This window comes from Dipodomys spectabilis, unplaced genomic scaffold (assembly GCF_019054845.1).
Source record: "Dipodomys spectabilis isolate Male_0828 unplaced genomic scaffold, ASM1905484v1 ptg000565l, whole genome shotgun sequence".
Classification (NCBI taxonomy): domain Eukaryota; kingdom Metazoa; phylum Chordata; class Mammalia; order Rodentia; family Heteromyidae; genus Dipodomys; species Dipodomys spectabilis.
Window position 1 is genome coordinate 1,445,347 of NW_024871242.1, and position 18,967 is coordinate 1,464,313.

The window sequence follows — 18,967 nt, forward strand, 5'->3', positions numbered from 1 at the left end:
CTTCCTTTCATCTCCATCACAACGTATTGCAAGTCTTCAAAAACACACTCTCCCATACATGTCCCAATAAGCTAAAACCACACTATGCCCATATTCTTTCAATATATTTTTAATACTTACATAAATTTAGTGAGAACCTTCTATGTACTTTCCTAATGTGGGAATGAGAGACATAACAACAGAGTAAAAGTAAGAAATATACATTTTAATTAGCTATTATCATATTTAAAATCTTTTTCAGCTCTAACTCATAGCCTCACTTACTAATATTTTAATCTTTATTTGATTACTTCATCTATCCCCTAAATTATAACAGGTGAGTTAAATACAGACAAAAATTGTGGTTTGATTTTGACACTCATGTGTGAAGATGCACAATATGGGCAAATAGATGGATTGGAATTAATAGCAATTATCCATTTTGTTAAAGTAGAGATGGTTTTTTTCCAAACTGATACATATTTCATTCAACAAAAAGAAACTTGTAACAATTCCCTTTGTTTTGCTCCTCATTAACTTTTGTTTCCATTTTATTTTATAATGAAGGATGATTTCACATATGTACTGTAGATACAAAAATATGTTAAACTATTTCTATCCATATGTATTGATATATACATACATATATTACACAGATTACAATGATAATTTATAACTTCTGTAACTATACAATTTACTAAATTATTAAAAACATCGATGGTTCATGCCTGGAATCCTGGTTACTCGGGAGGCTGAGATCTGATGAATATGGTTTAAAACCATCCTGGGCAGGAAAGCCCATGAGCCTCTCATCTCCAAACAACCAACAGAAAATAAGAATTGGAACTGTGACTCAAGGTAATAGAGTGGTAGCCTTGAGAGAAAAATTTCAGGGACATCACCCAGGCTCTTAGTTCAAGAACTACAATCTACCCAAAAAAATCTATTTAATTTACGCCTGTGTAAGTAGAGTATTTCCATCACCCAAATGCACACCCATGCCCATTTGCAAAGCAACTCTGTTTTGTCTGAAGTACCACTAAACATTATCACTAAAGTAGCATTGGAACATGGGTTCATTCTATCTCTCTAATGGATTTTTCTCCACTAAAATACTCAAGTGTTACAATTATTCCAATTATTTAAAATCATAGCTTTTTTCTTTAATACCCCTAAGATTACAGTTTGAATTCAGTGTCTTGTGCCCCCTAAATGGGTGTTCTTACCACTTTGTCATGTGCCCAGCCCTAAATTATCCTGATAATTTTTCAGATAGAAACTGGTTTCCTACTTGTGTATGATCTTGGCCTCAGTCCACTTTATGTTATTCTTCCTGGAATTTAGAATAACAAGTACATGGCATTCTGTACAGTTTTTTCTGTCTAGTCTGGGCTTTAGCCACTGTTCTCACATCAGTGCACTCCCATGTAGTCAGGATTTTCATAAGCTTGTCATAGCTGATTTTTAAAAAAATCTTTGCATTTCCTGCAGGTTCCTGAGTAATGAATTAATTTGTGTTTTCTTGTCTTGTTTTCTTTCATTTGAATGTATGTGTTGAGTTGTTCCTCACTTTTCCTTTTGTTTCTTTCCCTATTGTTCTTACCTAAAGGCTGAGAACCCAATTCTTCTTTCTCAAGATAGTCAGGGTGAACATTATTTATTCCAAAGCAATTTCAGTAACATTTAAACACCTTCATATCTATAAATGGTATACAAATGCTAAGCACTGAGGAGGGTGTTTTTACTTTCACGGTATTCTTTGTCATACACAGATCATGAAATATATAAAGATAATATAACTACAGATGCATGCCAGGAGGAGAAAAACCTATTATTAATTGTTTGACAGAGGCTTCCCTTCTAGTGAAAGAAATATATTGCTTGATGCAGGATTTCACAAAATCATATTGCTAGGAAGAACCTAAGCAATCTTCTAATACTATAGACTTGAGAGTGATGAACTGACTTCCTGAACAATTTACTTCTGGGTCAAATAAAAGCAGGCTTCCAAAAAGAGTGTAGATTTTAGAGAAACATGATGAATTTTATGTAAATATGTCCTTAGCTGATTTTGTTAATTTGTGAGCTAATACAGGGAAATAAAGTACAGCAAAGGTAAAAAAAATAAAGAACTTCACATTGAAATACTCATTTGTGTGTGTGTGTGTGTGTTCATGCGCATGTGAGTATGCAAACACACACGTGCATGTGCTCATGCATGCATTCATCATTCTTGAGGCTTGATAGTGCCTGGGAACTATTCCTCAGCTTCTGTGCCCAAGGATAGTGGTCTACCACCTCAGCCACTTCTTTGTTTTGTTTTTTTTTTTTTTAAGATAATCGCTTGTATTTTCATGATTGGAGTGGCTTTGAACAGTGGTCATGAGATTTCAGACTCCTGAGTAGCTAGTTAAGCTTATTCAGCCTCTGAGTACCTAGTTAAAATTCTGCCTGTCCTCTATGATTCACTGCTCTTTTATTCATTTCCTGAGGTAATCACAAGCCTAAGTCATATGTATATATATATATTAATATATATATATATTAATATATATATATATATATGTATTTGCTTTAAAAATACTGTTACTGCTTGGCACCAGGGGCTCCTATCTGTACTCTTAACTACTCAGGAGGCTTGAGAACAGAACCCAGGCCAAAAGTTTAGTAGAATTCCTTCTCTATCTATAGCTGGGTGCATAGGATCATTTCCACCATCCTTCACTATCTAGTTACTACGATTGGAAGGACTGTGGATCCAGGCCAGTCAAGGTAGCAGGCTGGACAAATTGGTGTTCATCTCGGATGCCATTGATGATGAGAAGGCTAAAAGGACAGATCAGGTGCATGTTCTTGTGGAAAGGAAACCCCTATCCTAAGATTAACCACTGATATGACGACGGCCTAGCAAGAAAAATATACCCCAAGTTGAAATACCCACAATTTCCCACAACCAAAATAAGTATATACATGAACATTCAAAAACTTAGTACAATCTGTTCTTTGCTCTAATATCAGCTTCATCTGACTTTCATATGATGTGACAGAACAGTTTCTTCATTAATCTTATGATAATTTAAAAAGACCTAAAAAATTCTTTCTCACTTATTAAGTGCAAATTAATGGCAAATTGCATCATTTCTTACATGTATGACTACCACTATAAATTCATCTTATGATTATTATTAATAGTAATATATTCTGATTTATTACTTTACTTTGTAACAGTTTTTAAACTTTTTGCTTTTCTGCTGAAGTTGAAGTATTTAAATAGTATCATCAAAGTATATTCCTTGGGTATTTAGGGCAGTTTTTTTTTTTTTTTACAGATTTTAATCAATGGCTTCTAAGAATTCTTAATTGGTATATCACTTGGTTTATTTTTCATTTCAATTTAATTTTATTTTAATGGTAATGTACACAGGGGTTACAGTGACATAAATAAGGTAAAGTAATGAGTACATTGAATAGGGAAGGAACATTGTTATCTCTTCCATCGATTTTTTTGTACACTCAAAAGAAGAACTACTGATGCTTTTGCTGTTGATATTGATCCATGGGTACTTTTGCTTTCTTTGTTAATGCATTTTTATTATAAAATCGATATACAGAGGGTTTACACTTAATTAAGTCAACTAAAGAATACACTTCATTTTATTTTCTAAATTTCAAATTTTGGGCTTAAATAATTTCTTTTGTTTCTTTAGGGTAATTCATTTTTTTCAGAGTTGTAGGATTAGTTAATTTATTTTTTCATGATGTTACACATGTAAATTATTCAGACACATGTATTTTGCTTTTATAATATTTAGCATGTGACTATTTAAAAATTGTTTTCTTAATTTTTACATGGCTATTGATTTTAAATAAATTTATTTTCTTATAGTTATAAACATATTTGTCCAGGTAACAAATCCTTACTGTATTTTCAAGAAGCACATACTTTATTAAGAAAGGCTTCATTATTGGCCACTTTTTGGAAATATTTTTACTTGAATTAAAAAAAAAAACGTTTGAGCTCGGCATTGTGATTTGTGGCATCCGTTTTCTAGCTATGGTGGGAAGTGTAAATAGGTTTGTAATTTGAGAGATACTGAGAAACTCTGTGACCTTATTATAAAACTATTCAGAATGAAATGATTAGAGATATAGCCATCACTAGTGTTATATAGGGCACCTCGCTATCATATTCTAAATCTTGAGTTAAAACACCAGTAACATCAATCTTTTGTCAAAATAAAAGGACACGTTTCAAAATTTTTATTATTTAAGCTTATTTGCAAAGATTCTCATGTCTTTTCTTAATTTTCAATTTACTTAATCTATTAAAATCCAAGTATATTGTGATTATTTTATTTCTACTAAACTTTTAAATTGTACAAGCAATATTAAGATGTCATATATTAACATACTTTTACTATTTGTGATAATTTCTTGCGTTTAATATGATAATATCAATATTCCAAATGGGTGTATGTGGTATGTATGTGTGTGTTTATGTGGTTTGTGTGTGTGTGTGCTTCGTGTGTACTTTGTAATGTTTGGGAGATCACATCATTGCTTCACATATGCTAGGCCAGTATTTTACCACTGGGCTATACTGCCTAGTTATAATCGAAATAGTGTTTTAAATCATGACTTTGAAACTCTCATTCCTAGTATGTTTTTTCAAAATTATATACGATAAAATGTGATCCATATTCTATCCACGCTAGCAATTTTTATTGTTATTTAGAATATTCCCACTTTCAAGCCCCACGACCACAAAAAAAAAAAAAGAAAAGAATAGAATATTCCCACTGCCTTTCCACTTCCAAACTCTTTTGTTTTTTATTGATAAAGGTTTTACTTTGCTTCTTTTCTCTCTTCATTCTTTCTCCCTTTAGAGTTTAGCTATTCTTTCACTTATTTCTTTGGGAATTAATTATCATATTCCTATTAAATTTCCTTACATTGTAACAGGTATATACAATGCTTTATTTTCTATTTTATTTTTTCCCATTTTTCACTGACTTTTGGTCCAAACTATTAGATGGTTTAAAAAGAAACTTGACTCAGGACACTTTACTTTTCTCCTCTTCTCTGAAGTCTTTCTCTTTTTTGAAACACAATAGCAATGACATATAGCTCCTATGTGGTCCATCATTCTTTCACCCTCACTCTCCTCTGTTGTACAGCTCAAGTTGTTATCATTCATATTTATTATGCTACAGCATTATCTAAATCTTAAGTCATTCCTAAATTTTATTTGTTTCCAGTATTCTCTAAAGACATTTCTCTATGTATAATATCTGGGGTCTTGTGTTTTTCCAAGGTACAAAATATGAGTGACTATCAAACATCTAGATATCTCTGTAGAATATTGGTCCACCTGCTCAATAAACTCGTATGTAAATTCAAGGAATACTGGTCAGTCAGAACAATCTTGTAAAATGGTGTAGCTTCAGCCTTCATACTAACTTTGAATCTTATTACCATGTTTAGTAGTGAAGATAAAATAGTTCTACTATAAGAGCAGATACATAGAAGAATGTAACAGATTTGTCAAAATAAATTCTTACTTTTATGACAAATAGATTTTGAAAACTACCCTATGACTTTATGAAATAAAAATAAAATCTTAAATGGGTGTATTGACACTATTGTCTCTCGAGATTTAAAGAATGATCTTAGACTACTACCTCAATCCTTTTTTGTTTTGTTTTGTATTTTTGTCATTCATGGAGCTTCAACTCTGGGTTTAAGCGCTGTCTGTGTGCTCTTCCGCTCAATGTGAGTGCCCTACCGCTTGAGTCATAGCACCAGATCTGGTTTTCTAGAGGTTTATTGGATATAATATTCTCATGGACGTTTCTGCCCGGGATGGCTTTAAACTGTGATCCTCAGATCTCAGACTCCTCAGTAGCTAGGGTTACAGATATGAGCCTCAGGCACCCATCCTACTTCCATCCTTATACAAACATTTAAAATAAAAAATGATTATCAAACTAAATGTGAGGTGTGAAAACCTATAAAACATAAATGTAAAATTTCATGACATTGCATCAGTAAGGGTTTCTAAAAATTTGACATGGAAAGCATTAGTGGCTAAAAATTTGTAAGTATAAACTGAATTATATCAAGTGATAGCTTTTCATAATTCAAAGGATACTATAACCAAAGTGAAAACATATCCAACAGATACAGGGAACATATTTGTTAATGCTACAATGATAATGCTACAATATTTCTGAATCTTAAGTATTTTTATATCTTCTAATTCTATATAAATTTTTACACGAATAAGATATTTCTTTGAAGAACATATATAAATTAATAGTCAATAGGAGGAGGATATGAAATAAGTTCCTCTTTAGTTTCTAAGAAAAAAGACAAAGAAAACTCACTAGTATGACCCTAATATAAAAAGATGACACAAAATATAGTAATGCATTTGTGGAGAAAATGATAAACTCTACATAGGAGAATGATTTGTATAATACTGCGATCATTTTAGCAAGGAAGATTGCAAGTCTTCAAACGGCCAAAGAGAATTGTATATGATCCAGCCATTACACTTCTATGTATGTATTAAAGAGAAGTAAAAAACTTGTTTGGACAGGGAATGTAGTTCATTGACAGTGCACTTGAATAATATGTGTGAGACGCTGGAAATAATCCCCAAAAACAAATTTGAAAAGACACACTATAGAGGATGTATGCTGTAAGTGAATTTTATATCTATGTTAAAGTCTGTTCTAAAATTTACAGCATTTCTATTCGAAGAAATGCAAGTTTGTGAAAATTAGGCTCGGAAAACCTATTATTGTACAATCTACTTCCAAAGCACTAAAATGTATACAATAAAAGGAGATTATATATTGATGTGAATTTATGTCAGCAAAAAAAGAAAATTATTGTTAAAAACACTTCACACAAATTGCAGAATACCTAAAAAGATGTTTTCAGTGTTGGCTAAAAATTCTTTGTAAACTACAGCGTTTAAAAAAAAGATGTGATTTCTGTGTATTTTGAGTTTGTTTGGTCGTTTTTTTTGAGTTTATACAGAGATAACTCAATCAAAAAGTGTATGTGATACCTGTAACATCTAGGAATTATGCATCACTTATAAGTAATTGATAACCTTTTCTGGAAGAAATTTTTAGCAAATGACAGATGACCCAAATCTATGCATCTGCATTCTATGAAAGTCATATGTTACTTCCTCAATCCAATTGTATTCTCTACGTTGCTAGGAAAAAAATTATTCTTAAGGTAAGAGCCAATAGCAGTAAAAACAAACAAAATACATAATCATCTTAATTTATTTGTGAAAATAACAAATGAAATAAAACAATTCCACTTAAGAGACTCCAATATTAGTACCTATGAATATGTTCCTGAATACCAATATCCATTGAATTTTTGGATTTTAATTTCTACCAACATATAAAAACTAGAACAAGAAAACAAATATAGTCTTAGAGCAAACCAGCCTTGGACTAATTTTTTTAATTGTTTTGACATTACTAAAGAATTGATATCCTGGGAATGGATGTGAAGGGTAAACAAAGGAGGAAGCTGCAATGCTTGATAAGAAATGTACTCATTATCTTGCCCATGTAATTTTAACCCCTCTGTACAGTATGTTCACAATAAAAATAAAATTTTAAAAAAAGTGAGGAAAAGGAAAAAAAAAAGGAAAAAAAGAAAAGAAAAGAAAAAAAAATCAAAAGAATTGATACCATTAAGAAAATGATGTTTTCCTATGGAAATCAATTTAAAATGTTTATTACTTATTATAGCTCAAATACAAAACAAGAGTATTTTTATACAATCATTACAAATATCATTTTATTACTATAGCAAAATAGAATAAAAGTCCAGTCCCAATATATTATCATTATTCTTAATTCCTAATCATTACCTAAATATCTTAAATTAAATAGTCTTATCTTTAACATAAACGTAAATATTCTATAGTTTTTACTTAACATTTTCCAGGATCATGTATTCATGTTTCCAAGAAATGTTCACAGCAGTTAAAAGGTGCTTTTCTTGAAATTAATGTGATATATATATTATTGTTGTTGTTTGCAAGGACTGGGCATTATCCCTAAGCCTTTCTATGCTCAAAGCCAGCATTCTACAACTTGAGGCACAGAGGTAACTCCTGTTTTTAGTGGTTAAATGGAGATAAGAATCTAACAAGTACTTTTTTGCGAGGGGGCGGGGTGTCCAGTCGTGGGGTCTGAACTCTGGCCTGGGCGCTGTCCCTCAGCTCTTCAGCTCAAGGCTAGAGCTCGACCACATGAGCCACAGCGCCACTTCCAGCTTTTTTTCTTTTTGCTTATGTGGTGCTGAGGAATCGAACCCAGGGCCTTATGCATGCAAGGCAAGCGCTCTACCACTAAGCCACCTTCCCAGGCCCCTAAAAAATACTTTCCTGTCTGGGCTAGTTTTGAACACAATTCTAAGATCTCATTACCCAGAATAGCTCAAATTATAGGCGTGAGTCACTGGCACTTGGTTTGATGTATTTTTTAAATTTTAATTATGTTTTTAAGATTTTTGTTTCACTATAATGCACATCGTTCTACACATAAATTCAGATATATGTATATATTTCTGATGACAAATAATCTCTAAAATGTATGTCTTTCTTCATATAATATATATATATATATATATATATATATATTGCTGAAGACAGACTTCCTCTAAAACTTTTATGCTACTATTTTTGACCTTTTTCATTTCAAAGATATTCAGTCTATTGTTCCAAAAGTTTCCTAGAATAAAATAACTAATATTTCAATAGAATGTAGAATCTATGACTTTCAAGGGAATTTTAGATATACACATGATATTGCAGTAACATTTACAGTATGTTATTTGAAATAATTCTGTTCACACTCTTAAATATTTGTGTGTAGTGGTGGGGAGAGAGGAAGTTAATTCCTACTGGTTAGGAATTTGCAATACTTCCAAAATCTATTCCATAATTTGTTATAAGCACATAGTCAATCTACCTGTTATGGTTTAGTTTTTTTGTTTCTTTATTTGTGCAAATTTTTAATATGCATGCATGCACAGTGGCAACATTAAAAATATTAATCCAGATTTTGTGGATATTTATATTTCTCTTGGGAAAACTAATGAGTTCCCAGAAAATGTCCATAAGGAGCCTTTCAATTCTAATATCATGGTTTGTCTTAAAATGCTGTAAATTCTACACACTCTAATGTGAAAACAGGGTCATATTATGGAACTTTTTTCCTCAGAGAGTGAGCACTACCCTATTGCTTAACATGGACAATATACCTTCCTACATAGACTGGGCATGTCAAAGAAGAAGTAGTAGTTGAACAATTTTCTTAGCAGTTTTTACAGATGAAATGGAAATAGAGCAACTATGAACTCAAAAGGAATGTGCAAAGAAGACAAGGGCACAAAGTAGAATGTGCCAAGAAATGCTGAAGTATATTTTCAAATAATTTGCTCAGGTGTGAGGGTGTGTTCAAAGTACAGATTCAGACAATGTACTTGGATATCTTGGGGGGGGGGAATTGATTTAACCTCTTCTGGGATAAATGTACAAGAACAAACCCATAACTCTGACTCTAATCAGCCATATCATCATCACCTAGGAATATTTTCCAAATGCAAAGTGAGAAAAAAAGGGCTCATCACAGTTAGTATTCAGGTTGAAGCAATGGCAATCACATAACTTTTCTTATAAGTCTTCCATTAAAGTAGGAAAAAGCCAAGTAATTATTTTGCCTGTACCTAAATTAAATGGGATGTATTCTATTGGTCTCTCTTTAACTTGAAAGTTATAGATTATGTCTTTTTTACTCTATCTTGGGACAATGATCAGCTGTCAGTTATTTTCTTCTTGTCCCCTTCTTTTACCCTTCCACTTACATAATTATTATTAAAGAGACATACTTAAGCTTGCATTTCTAAATTCTTCAAAATTATCTGAACTACTTTATACTTCTGGCAGCCTCCTATATCTTTCTCAAGGGAAATATTTTTGACACTACCATTTTTATCCTCTATGATATTGGATATCTTCCTGCCTAATTCAGTGCAAGATGTACATGAGACTCATCCAGATTTCTCAAAACTCGTACCACCATAAAATCCTATCTTACTTAGAAATCATGCTTTTAGAATGTCTGGGAAAGTGGCATCTCTCATTTTTGAATGACCCTAAGTGATACTTACATGCAGTCATGTTTATCCCAATATGCCACTCAGCAGATGAACGAATTGACAAAATGTGGTTTATGGATGCACGGTGCAATTCTATACTTCAAATTCATATGGAACTGGAAAGTCTTGGAAAAATCCCACGAAATAAAATAAACAAGACACAAAGAAACAGATTCCGTGTTTTCCTCATTCGTAATAAGTAGGAAATGTCTAGGATAGTCCTAGCAGTTGAGCAGAATTGCTCAATAACTATGTATGTATGACCATATAAGATGATGATGAGCAAAATGTACTCCTGGATATGGGAACAGAGTTTTCTGTTTGTGGTTGTTGTTTTTAATGTACTATGTGATTTCTTTTTTCTTTTGTGTTTTCCCTTTGGTTTATCCCTGTTATATTTGATTTCAATATCCTGTGTATTGTATATACATTTATCCTAATTTGGCAAGGGAAGAAGAACAACAAAATGGCAAGACAAAGAACAAAGGGCAAACCAAATGCAATAGCAATACTCACAAAACAACATGTTGGAAATTTACATTGCAACTTATGAGGGGTATTGGGCTGAAGGAAAACTGTGAGAAAAATGAGGGAGCGGGTAAAAAGTTACACATGTTATGTATTCACTACCTTATAATTACTGCAACCCCTTCTATATATCACCTTAACAATAAAATTAAATTAAAAATGAGCTATATAAAATATAATTTCACTGTATTGGTATAGTAAATATTATTCTATGTGTATTACCTTTCTAAGAAATGAACATTTTGGCTGCTAATTTGAATTAATTACCTCTTTATCAGAGGGTCATCAACTTGAATATTATCAAACTATATAATATTTTCAGAATATATTTGCCATTATTTTGAAAAAAAAACATTGTTTTAGTATTGTCTCATACAAAAACAAAAATAGTTCAATTCTGTTGAAACTCCTAACTTTTAAAACGGAATAATTGTTAAGAGGACAGAGTATATGTGTTCTTCAACATTCCTATGACTACTAACTACTCATTTTCAAATTCTGAACATGCCACACTAGAGACATTCAAAAAAGTACCTGTTTGCATTTTATTTAATTCTGCAATAAGTGCAGTTTTCAATGGGGAGTTACATATTTAAATTCAACAGGAAAAATAGTCTGGTAGAAGGTAAAACTATGAAGTATCTATATTAATTCCTCAAGAGTTCATCAAAGTAAGCCATTATTTCTTTTACCATCGATCCCAAGTTTTATGCCATAAAGTCATCCTATCCCAACAATTTCCAACTTGTAATGTGCACCTTAAAATTCCTTAAATTTACAACATGACAAGCATATAACTATTGTGAAAAATACTACACTTCTGCTAATGTGATGCCCTTCGTATTGTGGAAAGAACACTACACTAAACTTTGCTGCATCATTTTCCACCCAGTGTTATCCTTGAGATCAGAACACTTGCAAATATTATTTATAGTTATATATTTTATCTATCATAGATATTCAGGAGATCTGAATGTCTGAATATTAAGATCTGAAGACTCTGGTTCAAATCCCACCCAGGAAGGACGGTTCCTTAGAGTCTTACCTCCAATAAACTGCTCACGAAAAGCCTGACACAAGTGGCAGTGAGGTTCAAGTGGTAGAGCAGTAGCCTTGAGCAGAAACAGGCTCAGGGACAGTGCCCAGGCCTAGAAGTTAAGATGTCACAAAATTACTCTCTTCATAACATGTTACACCAAAGTCTCAAAAAGTTGCTCTTTTGGTAAATTTATAAATTAATAGCATCAATTTGTTGTCAACTTTATCTAGATTATTCACATTATCATGTTACTTATGAACTGTTGAAATTAACTCTTAACTAAGTTCTAATTATACCTTACTTGAAAGAATATTTTAGGCAAATGGAAAGCCAGAATCATTTGCGAATTTGTAAATTAAATCTTCTACTTAAAAACAATTTCATAGTAACCTATAGAATATTAAATTACAAACAAAAATATTTATTTTAAACCTAAATTCTTATTTAGCCAGGTCTACAAAGCCCTACAGTAAATGAACTTTCCTATTTCTCTAGGCTTAAGCTTTTGTAATCCTTCATCATTTGTTTGCAATCTAACAGAATGATGGTTTCTTTTTCAAATTCTTGGTTGGGAATCATGAGCTCTTTTGCATCTAGTAATGTTCTGTAATGAAGATATTTAAACACAACTGAGGATTATATATGAGTTGCATTTCAATAGGAAACTTGACTTCTCAACATATATTGACAAAATTAGCCCAAACTTCCAACTGTATTCCTTTCTGGCTTATTTTTTATTCCTTTCTTGGTTTGTTTTATTGAGACAAAATTATACTACCTATTCCACTGAAAGTATCACTATGTCATTCCACTCTCTAATCACCTGTCTTAGTCTGAGTGCTAGAATTCCTGGCTTGTATCACATTGTCCTACAATACTTTTTTGATTTATTTTATCTACATACAGACTAGCAATTCTGAACTTCTCCCATAATATTTTCCACTGGAGTGATGGCTCAGACTGTTTATGTACTATTTTCAAAGATGTTCTAACATTTGACACAGGATATGAACATTTTCAGATGCACCTGAAGGGGTCTCTGATTCATTCCTCCCTGGATCTAATCCCTTTATTAATGATGACTTGACTTTCTTACTATCTCTTTTCCCACCTATGTAATATTCTCAAGCTTTTGGGGGAAATTTCACTTGAGGACTTTCTAATATTAAAAATTATCACTTGATTTTATTTTTACTCAGGACATATTTTCTAACTTTTCTACAGAATCTGAGAGTTGTTCCATATGTGTGTTTGAACATATAAGTGCATCTGTGTGTATGTGAGTATTTGTATGTATATATGTATGCAAAAACTTCAAGCTCTTCTTCAGCAATCTTGCTCATAACTAGTATTCCATCACTTGACACATTATTCTAATGCTACTTTTGGCTGGTTAATTATAGTGTCTCAAAGACTGTTTTGCCCAAGCTAAATGCAAACTGAACTTCCCAGACTCCTTTACATTCTTAAGTTTTATTTCTCCAGGAGTATCAACTTTTGAACTACAATCATTTTTGTGAGTGTAAAATCTAAGCTGTTTTCCAGATTTTTAACTCGAGTTCATATAAAGATAGATGAACATACACGTTACATATGCTGAGTATACACTGTTAGAAATGTGATCCTAAGCAGGGTTCAAGTGGTTCACACCTATAATCCTAGCTAATTAGGAGGCTGATATCTGAGTATTGCAGTTCAAATCCAGCATGAGTAGGAAAGTTTCTGAGGCATTTATCTCTAATTAACCACCAAAAAACTGGAAGTTGTGTGGGGCTCAAAGGTAGAGAAAAAGTTTTGAGCTGAAGAATAGAGGGACAGTGCCCAGGCCCAGAGTTCAGGCCCCACTACCATCAAAAAAAGAAAAAAAAGAAAAGAAAAAGAAATGTAACCTTAGCCACTAGTTCATTGCTAGTATAATTCCTGCTCTCTCGACATGGCCTTTTTTCCAGTTAAATCCATGGTCTTATATATGAATTGCTTGGAACCAGAATTATTCTTCCATTCTACTTTTTACAAATTAGAATGATTAGCTATCATGATTTAGAGCTAGTAGAAGAAAGAGACTGGTCTCATGTTCCACTTAGTAGTAATGCTTTCTCTATGTCACTCCCATAGATCTACATACTGGCCTTGGCTTTATTATTTCAAAGTTGTCTTATTTGCAGAGTCTTCTATAGAGTATTGAAACATTATACTTAAATACAGAACTTCTCTTTCTCCTATTTCTATTGTTTCTCCTTCTGTTAACTTATGTACACTTGGGTAATAATGCACAACACAAATACTGACAAAAAATGTTTCTGAGAACCTTCTTCCCACTTAAAATAGGTCTTAATTTACAGAGCACTTGGGAAATTTGAACTTAATGTACTCCAGGATAATGTTTTTCTTTTTCATGTTTTTTATTGTGAAAATGGTGGACAGAAGGGTTAGAGTTACATAAGTAAGTTAATGACTACATTATCTAACGAGCATTGTTACCTCCTCTTTTGTCTTTCCCCTGCCATGCCTTTTCTCCCCACCACCCCAACTCTCCCCTCCTATCCCCAAGTTGTAAAGTTCGTTTTCAACATAGTGTTTTTTTCATCTCATTGTTACAACAGGTCATACTGTATCCTTGTTTCACCATTTTATTTCCTTTCCCCTCCCCACATTAGAAAAATGTATGTGCAAGGTCACCGATATCAAACAGTGGAAACGGGTTATACCATGGAGGAAGAAAATAGAAGAAAAACAAGAAAAACACATAATATATGTTAGATACATTAAAAACAATAATAAGAAAGAAAAAAACAAGTTGTGTCCCTATTTTGGGGCACATTTCACTTAACATAGTCTTATATGGCCATATGTACATGGATAATGTTTTATAAGCCATGTAAATTCCATATATTCTCGTTACTAAGTTGTCTCTGAAACAAGTGTTACCTCATGCCCAAAGATGTCTTTGTGCTATTTCAATGAAGCCAGAAAACATTCACTTTGCCTGGAGCAGCACCGTAGATTGTTACTGAAGTAATTGGAAGGAACTTTTACAGGAAGTAGAAACTGAATCCAGGAGAGAAATTGAACATAGAGAAATGACAAAGTTCAAGTTAATTTGTGCTGTCCTTTTACTGTACAAGAAAATAATCCAAGGCTTGAAGGAAACTCTGTCCCTGACTTTTTCGAGTGTGCTCTTTACTCATAAAACTTTTTATAGACTTCTAGTTGAGAGTATTACAAAAGGAAACAATATGCCATTTGAAGGCCAGCATAGAAAAAATGGAAATAACATTGTTGTACAATGTTCTACTGCAAAGAAACAAAGACACGGAGGTTTTATGCATGTCTTATGCATGGATATTTAATTCCTGAGATGTTTCTCTTGTTGTAAAAGTCAGATATCCATTCCTTTATTCTGGTCTTGAGTTCGCCATATCAATAAGGATTCCAAAAAGCAGGATCCAGTGAGTATGATCAGCAAAAAGAGCCTCTTTTCAAACCAGTGCTTTAAGGATGGTCCCAAAGAAATATGTGCGGTTTTTTTGTTTGTTTGTTTGTTTCTTTAGTTTGTGCTGCTTCTGGGGCTTGAACTCAGAGCCTGGACCCTGTCCCTGAGCAATTGTCTTTCCTGCCCTCCTGCCCCCAAAGCTAGTACACTACTGCGTGAGTCAAAACTCCACTTCTGGATTTTTTGGTGTTTAATTAGAGATAAGAATTTGACAGATTCTCCGCCTGGGTTGGCTTTAAACTGAGATAGTAAGAAAGCTAAGAGACATCAACTTTATTGACTTCTCTTTTGAACCAAGAAATATTAGATGAAGGTTATTATAATGGTAATATTTGACAATTTTTAAAAGAAGCGAATACATCCAGCAAAGAAGCCATAACTTAAATAATTCAGCAAAAGTAGGTGCACTGAATCATATTGGAAAAATTTTTCTGCTTGGGAAGATTACTATTCACTTCGTAGTTCCTTTTGGGGAAACTTAAAGTACATTTGACTTTTTTTGTTGGTCGTGGGTCTTGAACTCTGATCCTGGGCACTGTTCCTCATCTCTTGAGCTCAAATTGAGTGCTCTACCAGTTTAGATACAGCACCACTTCCTGGTTTCTGATGGCTAATTGAAGATAAGTGTCTCATGTACTTTCCTGACCAGGCTAGCTTTGAACCACAACCCTCTGGTCTCAACATCTTGAGTAGCTAAGATGACAGGTGTGAGCCACCAGCACCCGGCTCATATTTGTATTTATGTGCACTTAATGACATGTAGACAAATAATGGAAATTTGAATCAAATGATGACATTTCAGCTTTTCAGAAAATTTGCGGTAGCAATAAATATGTCCTCCTTTTCCATGTTGTTACATTAATGACTCATGAGCTATTGGACTCTTACTTTAGCATCTTCTGATGTCTGCGACGGTGGACTTAGTATAAATAATTGTCAGTAGAGAAATATAGAAAGACAGATTTTTAAAAAGCAATGGAGATCAGATAGGAAAGAACAACATAGAATGGCATTCAATTTATCACACAGAGATTAAGAATTAGCCTAAGTGATATAGAATGCTAAAGATAATGAGGAATAAGCTTGGTTCATAACTAGTTCTTCAATAATCAAATATGGTTCATTAGAAGAGTTTCTGATATAATTTAGTTATTATTATTGTAAGATCCGCTCCTGGATGGCTAGCAGACTCCACCCTCCTCTCAGCAATGTCTCCACCCAGTACCTGTGTTACCTAGGCAACTAGGACACCTGGAAGAGGTCACATCAGCATCCGCTGAGGTCAATCTGAATTTGATGTGGCCACATCTTTCTGCGCCCATACCCTAGATAAGGCCTAGCACAGCCAAAGACACCCTGTCTCTTGCTCTTTTCTAGCTCTTTCTCAGCTCTTTCCTTCTCTTCTCTTTCCCAGCTCTCTTCTCTTTCCTAGCTCTCCCTTTCCCACCTCTTTCCCAGATGCTCTCTTTTCTAGCTCTTTTCTCTTTCCCAGCTCTCTCTTTCCCAGCTCTTTCTCTTTCCCAGATCTCCCAGCAATCTTTCCCAGGCCTTTCCCCACCACGTGGAGGACCAAGATGGCCTGGTGCCAGCCGGAACGAAGAATAAACCTACTCCTTACCTGAATACCACGTGCATGGTGCTGTTCTTACTCGGCTACCTCTTTTTTTAAAAAATAAAAAATAAAAAAACTAACAATTCTCATTTATTTCTTCCATCTGGATATATTCCTTCACTTCTATCACAACTATTAATTAGCAGGTGCCTTTTTGGTGCCATACTGACCAAAAAGATTTCCAATTCTCACTTAGACGACCCCTCTCATTGTGATTAGCAGTGACCAGTCAAAAGCCTGGCATGTTTGAATTTCCAGGATGAATCTTCACCTGATATCTAAACATATTCCTGACATTAATTGTCGTTACTTACTAACAAAATGTTTTTGTTTTCTCAACACAGCCTTCTAATATATGTAAAATACATGAATTAAGAACTATTGTTGTCATTATTGGAAGGACCAATTATATATTCAAATATAGGTTCTTTATTTGGCATTTACTAGCTAAAGAAGTTTTTGCCAGTCCTGGGGCTTGAACTCAGGGCTAGGGAACTCTTCCTGAGATTTTTTTTTTTTTAGCTTAAGGCTTGCACTCTACCACTTGAGGCACAGCACCACTTTCCTTTCTGTTTATGTGGTACTGAAAAATTGAACCAGGATTTCTTGCATTCTAAGCAATCACTGTACCATAAAGCCACATTCCCAGACCCCTAAATGACTTTCTAAATATGGCATTACTTTTTCATTCCATTACTATGTATTATAATTTAGGCTAGGTCGTAGAAAAGGAAGTGGAAAACAATACTAAGTCCAGTAAGGCTAACATTCCTATCACATCCCTAAAGAAGTACAGTGTTAAGACCTGCAGGACTTAAAGGGATGTTGCTTGTTACATTATTATATAAAAACATATAAAAAGTAATCCCCGGCATCCATAACATTCTATTTCCACTTTCAAGTTCAAGAGCCAAAAATCTAAGCTTTTTTATTGATTGGGTGTATTTCCTAGGAAGGAAGAAGGAGAATGTAAAAGGTGATGTTGGAAAAATATGTATATTGGCTCCCAGTCCACATTTTTTGCACTTTTAAAAAGTGCTACTGATGAACTCCACATCTACTTTAATATGCTGTCTGCACAAAATGCAGATAAACGAAGACATTTATTCTGGCGGATAGTCACATATATTAACAAAATCCAGTTCTGGAAAAAAAGTTACCAGTATAAATTATTGTCTATAAAATGGTTTCATGTCCAAGCAGAAGGAAATGTAGTATTGAAATGATTAGTCCAGCTTTCTTTGAGATTTTATGCTGTCTCAGTATTCAGATGTTCTCTAATTCCAGTAACATGGAAGCATAAAAGACATGATTTGAACATCTCAGCGTATAACCCAGCAACAAATAATGCTTCTAAATGTAAACAAGCATGATACTAAGTGTAACCAAGACTACTTGCATTGCTATAGCTGATAAAGTAGAATGATCTTGGGGAATAGTCAAACAATCTTGAACTTTTTCATACCTTTCCTCTTCTCCAACACAAGAAGTCCTAGTCTAGATATGTAAAATTTCAATAAAGGATTTTTATATATTTTTTATCGTTCACACTAAAGCAAATACACTTTTCCTCTTTGCAAGCCTGACTTTGAACGAGTCAGACCCTCACCATTATTTTATAGACAAACGTTTACTGCTTTGGCTTAGGTGTTTTCTTGCCTTTGGGTGTTGCTCTCTATTATTTTGGCAACTACATAGAAAAAAAGATAAATCCATTTTATTTATGTTGGATTGTTCAAAGTCAAGCTGTCTTCAGTTTTCTGTTCCCTTCTTCACTGTTAATTGAAGTTTAATTATTGCTCTTTAAATGATAACAAAAATGTGATACTTTAACGTATATTCTCATTGAAACCAGTGAATACAGGAGTGTCGGCGATTGTTTTATAATTGTTTCAAATATTTTCCTTGGCTATTTTGATTATTGCCTTTGTTCCTGTCTTCTAATCAGGAACACAATGTTACACAAAAGATCTTCCTAAGGAATAGGATGTTAGGCAGAAAAATAATAGATATATAATTAAAGATTTTCATCTCTTAAGAGACGGAAAAGCTCAGAAGACATTTTGTTATTACTTGTACAGTTAAGATGACTTGAATGTTTTGGTTCTTAAACTAA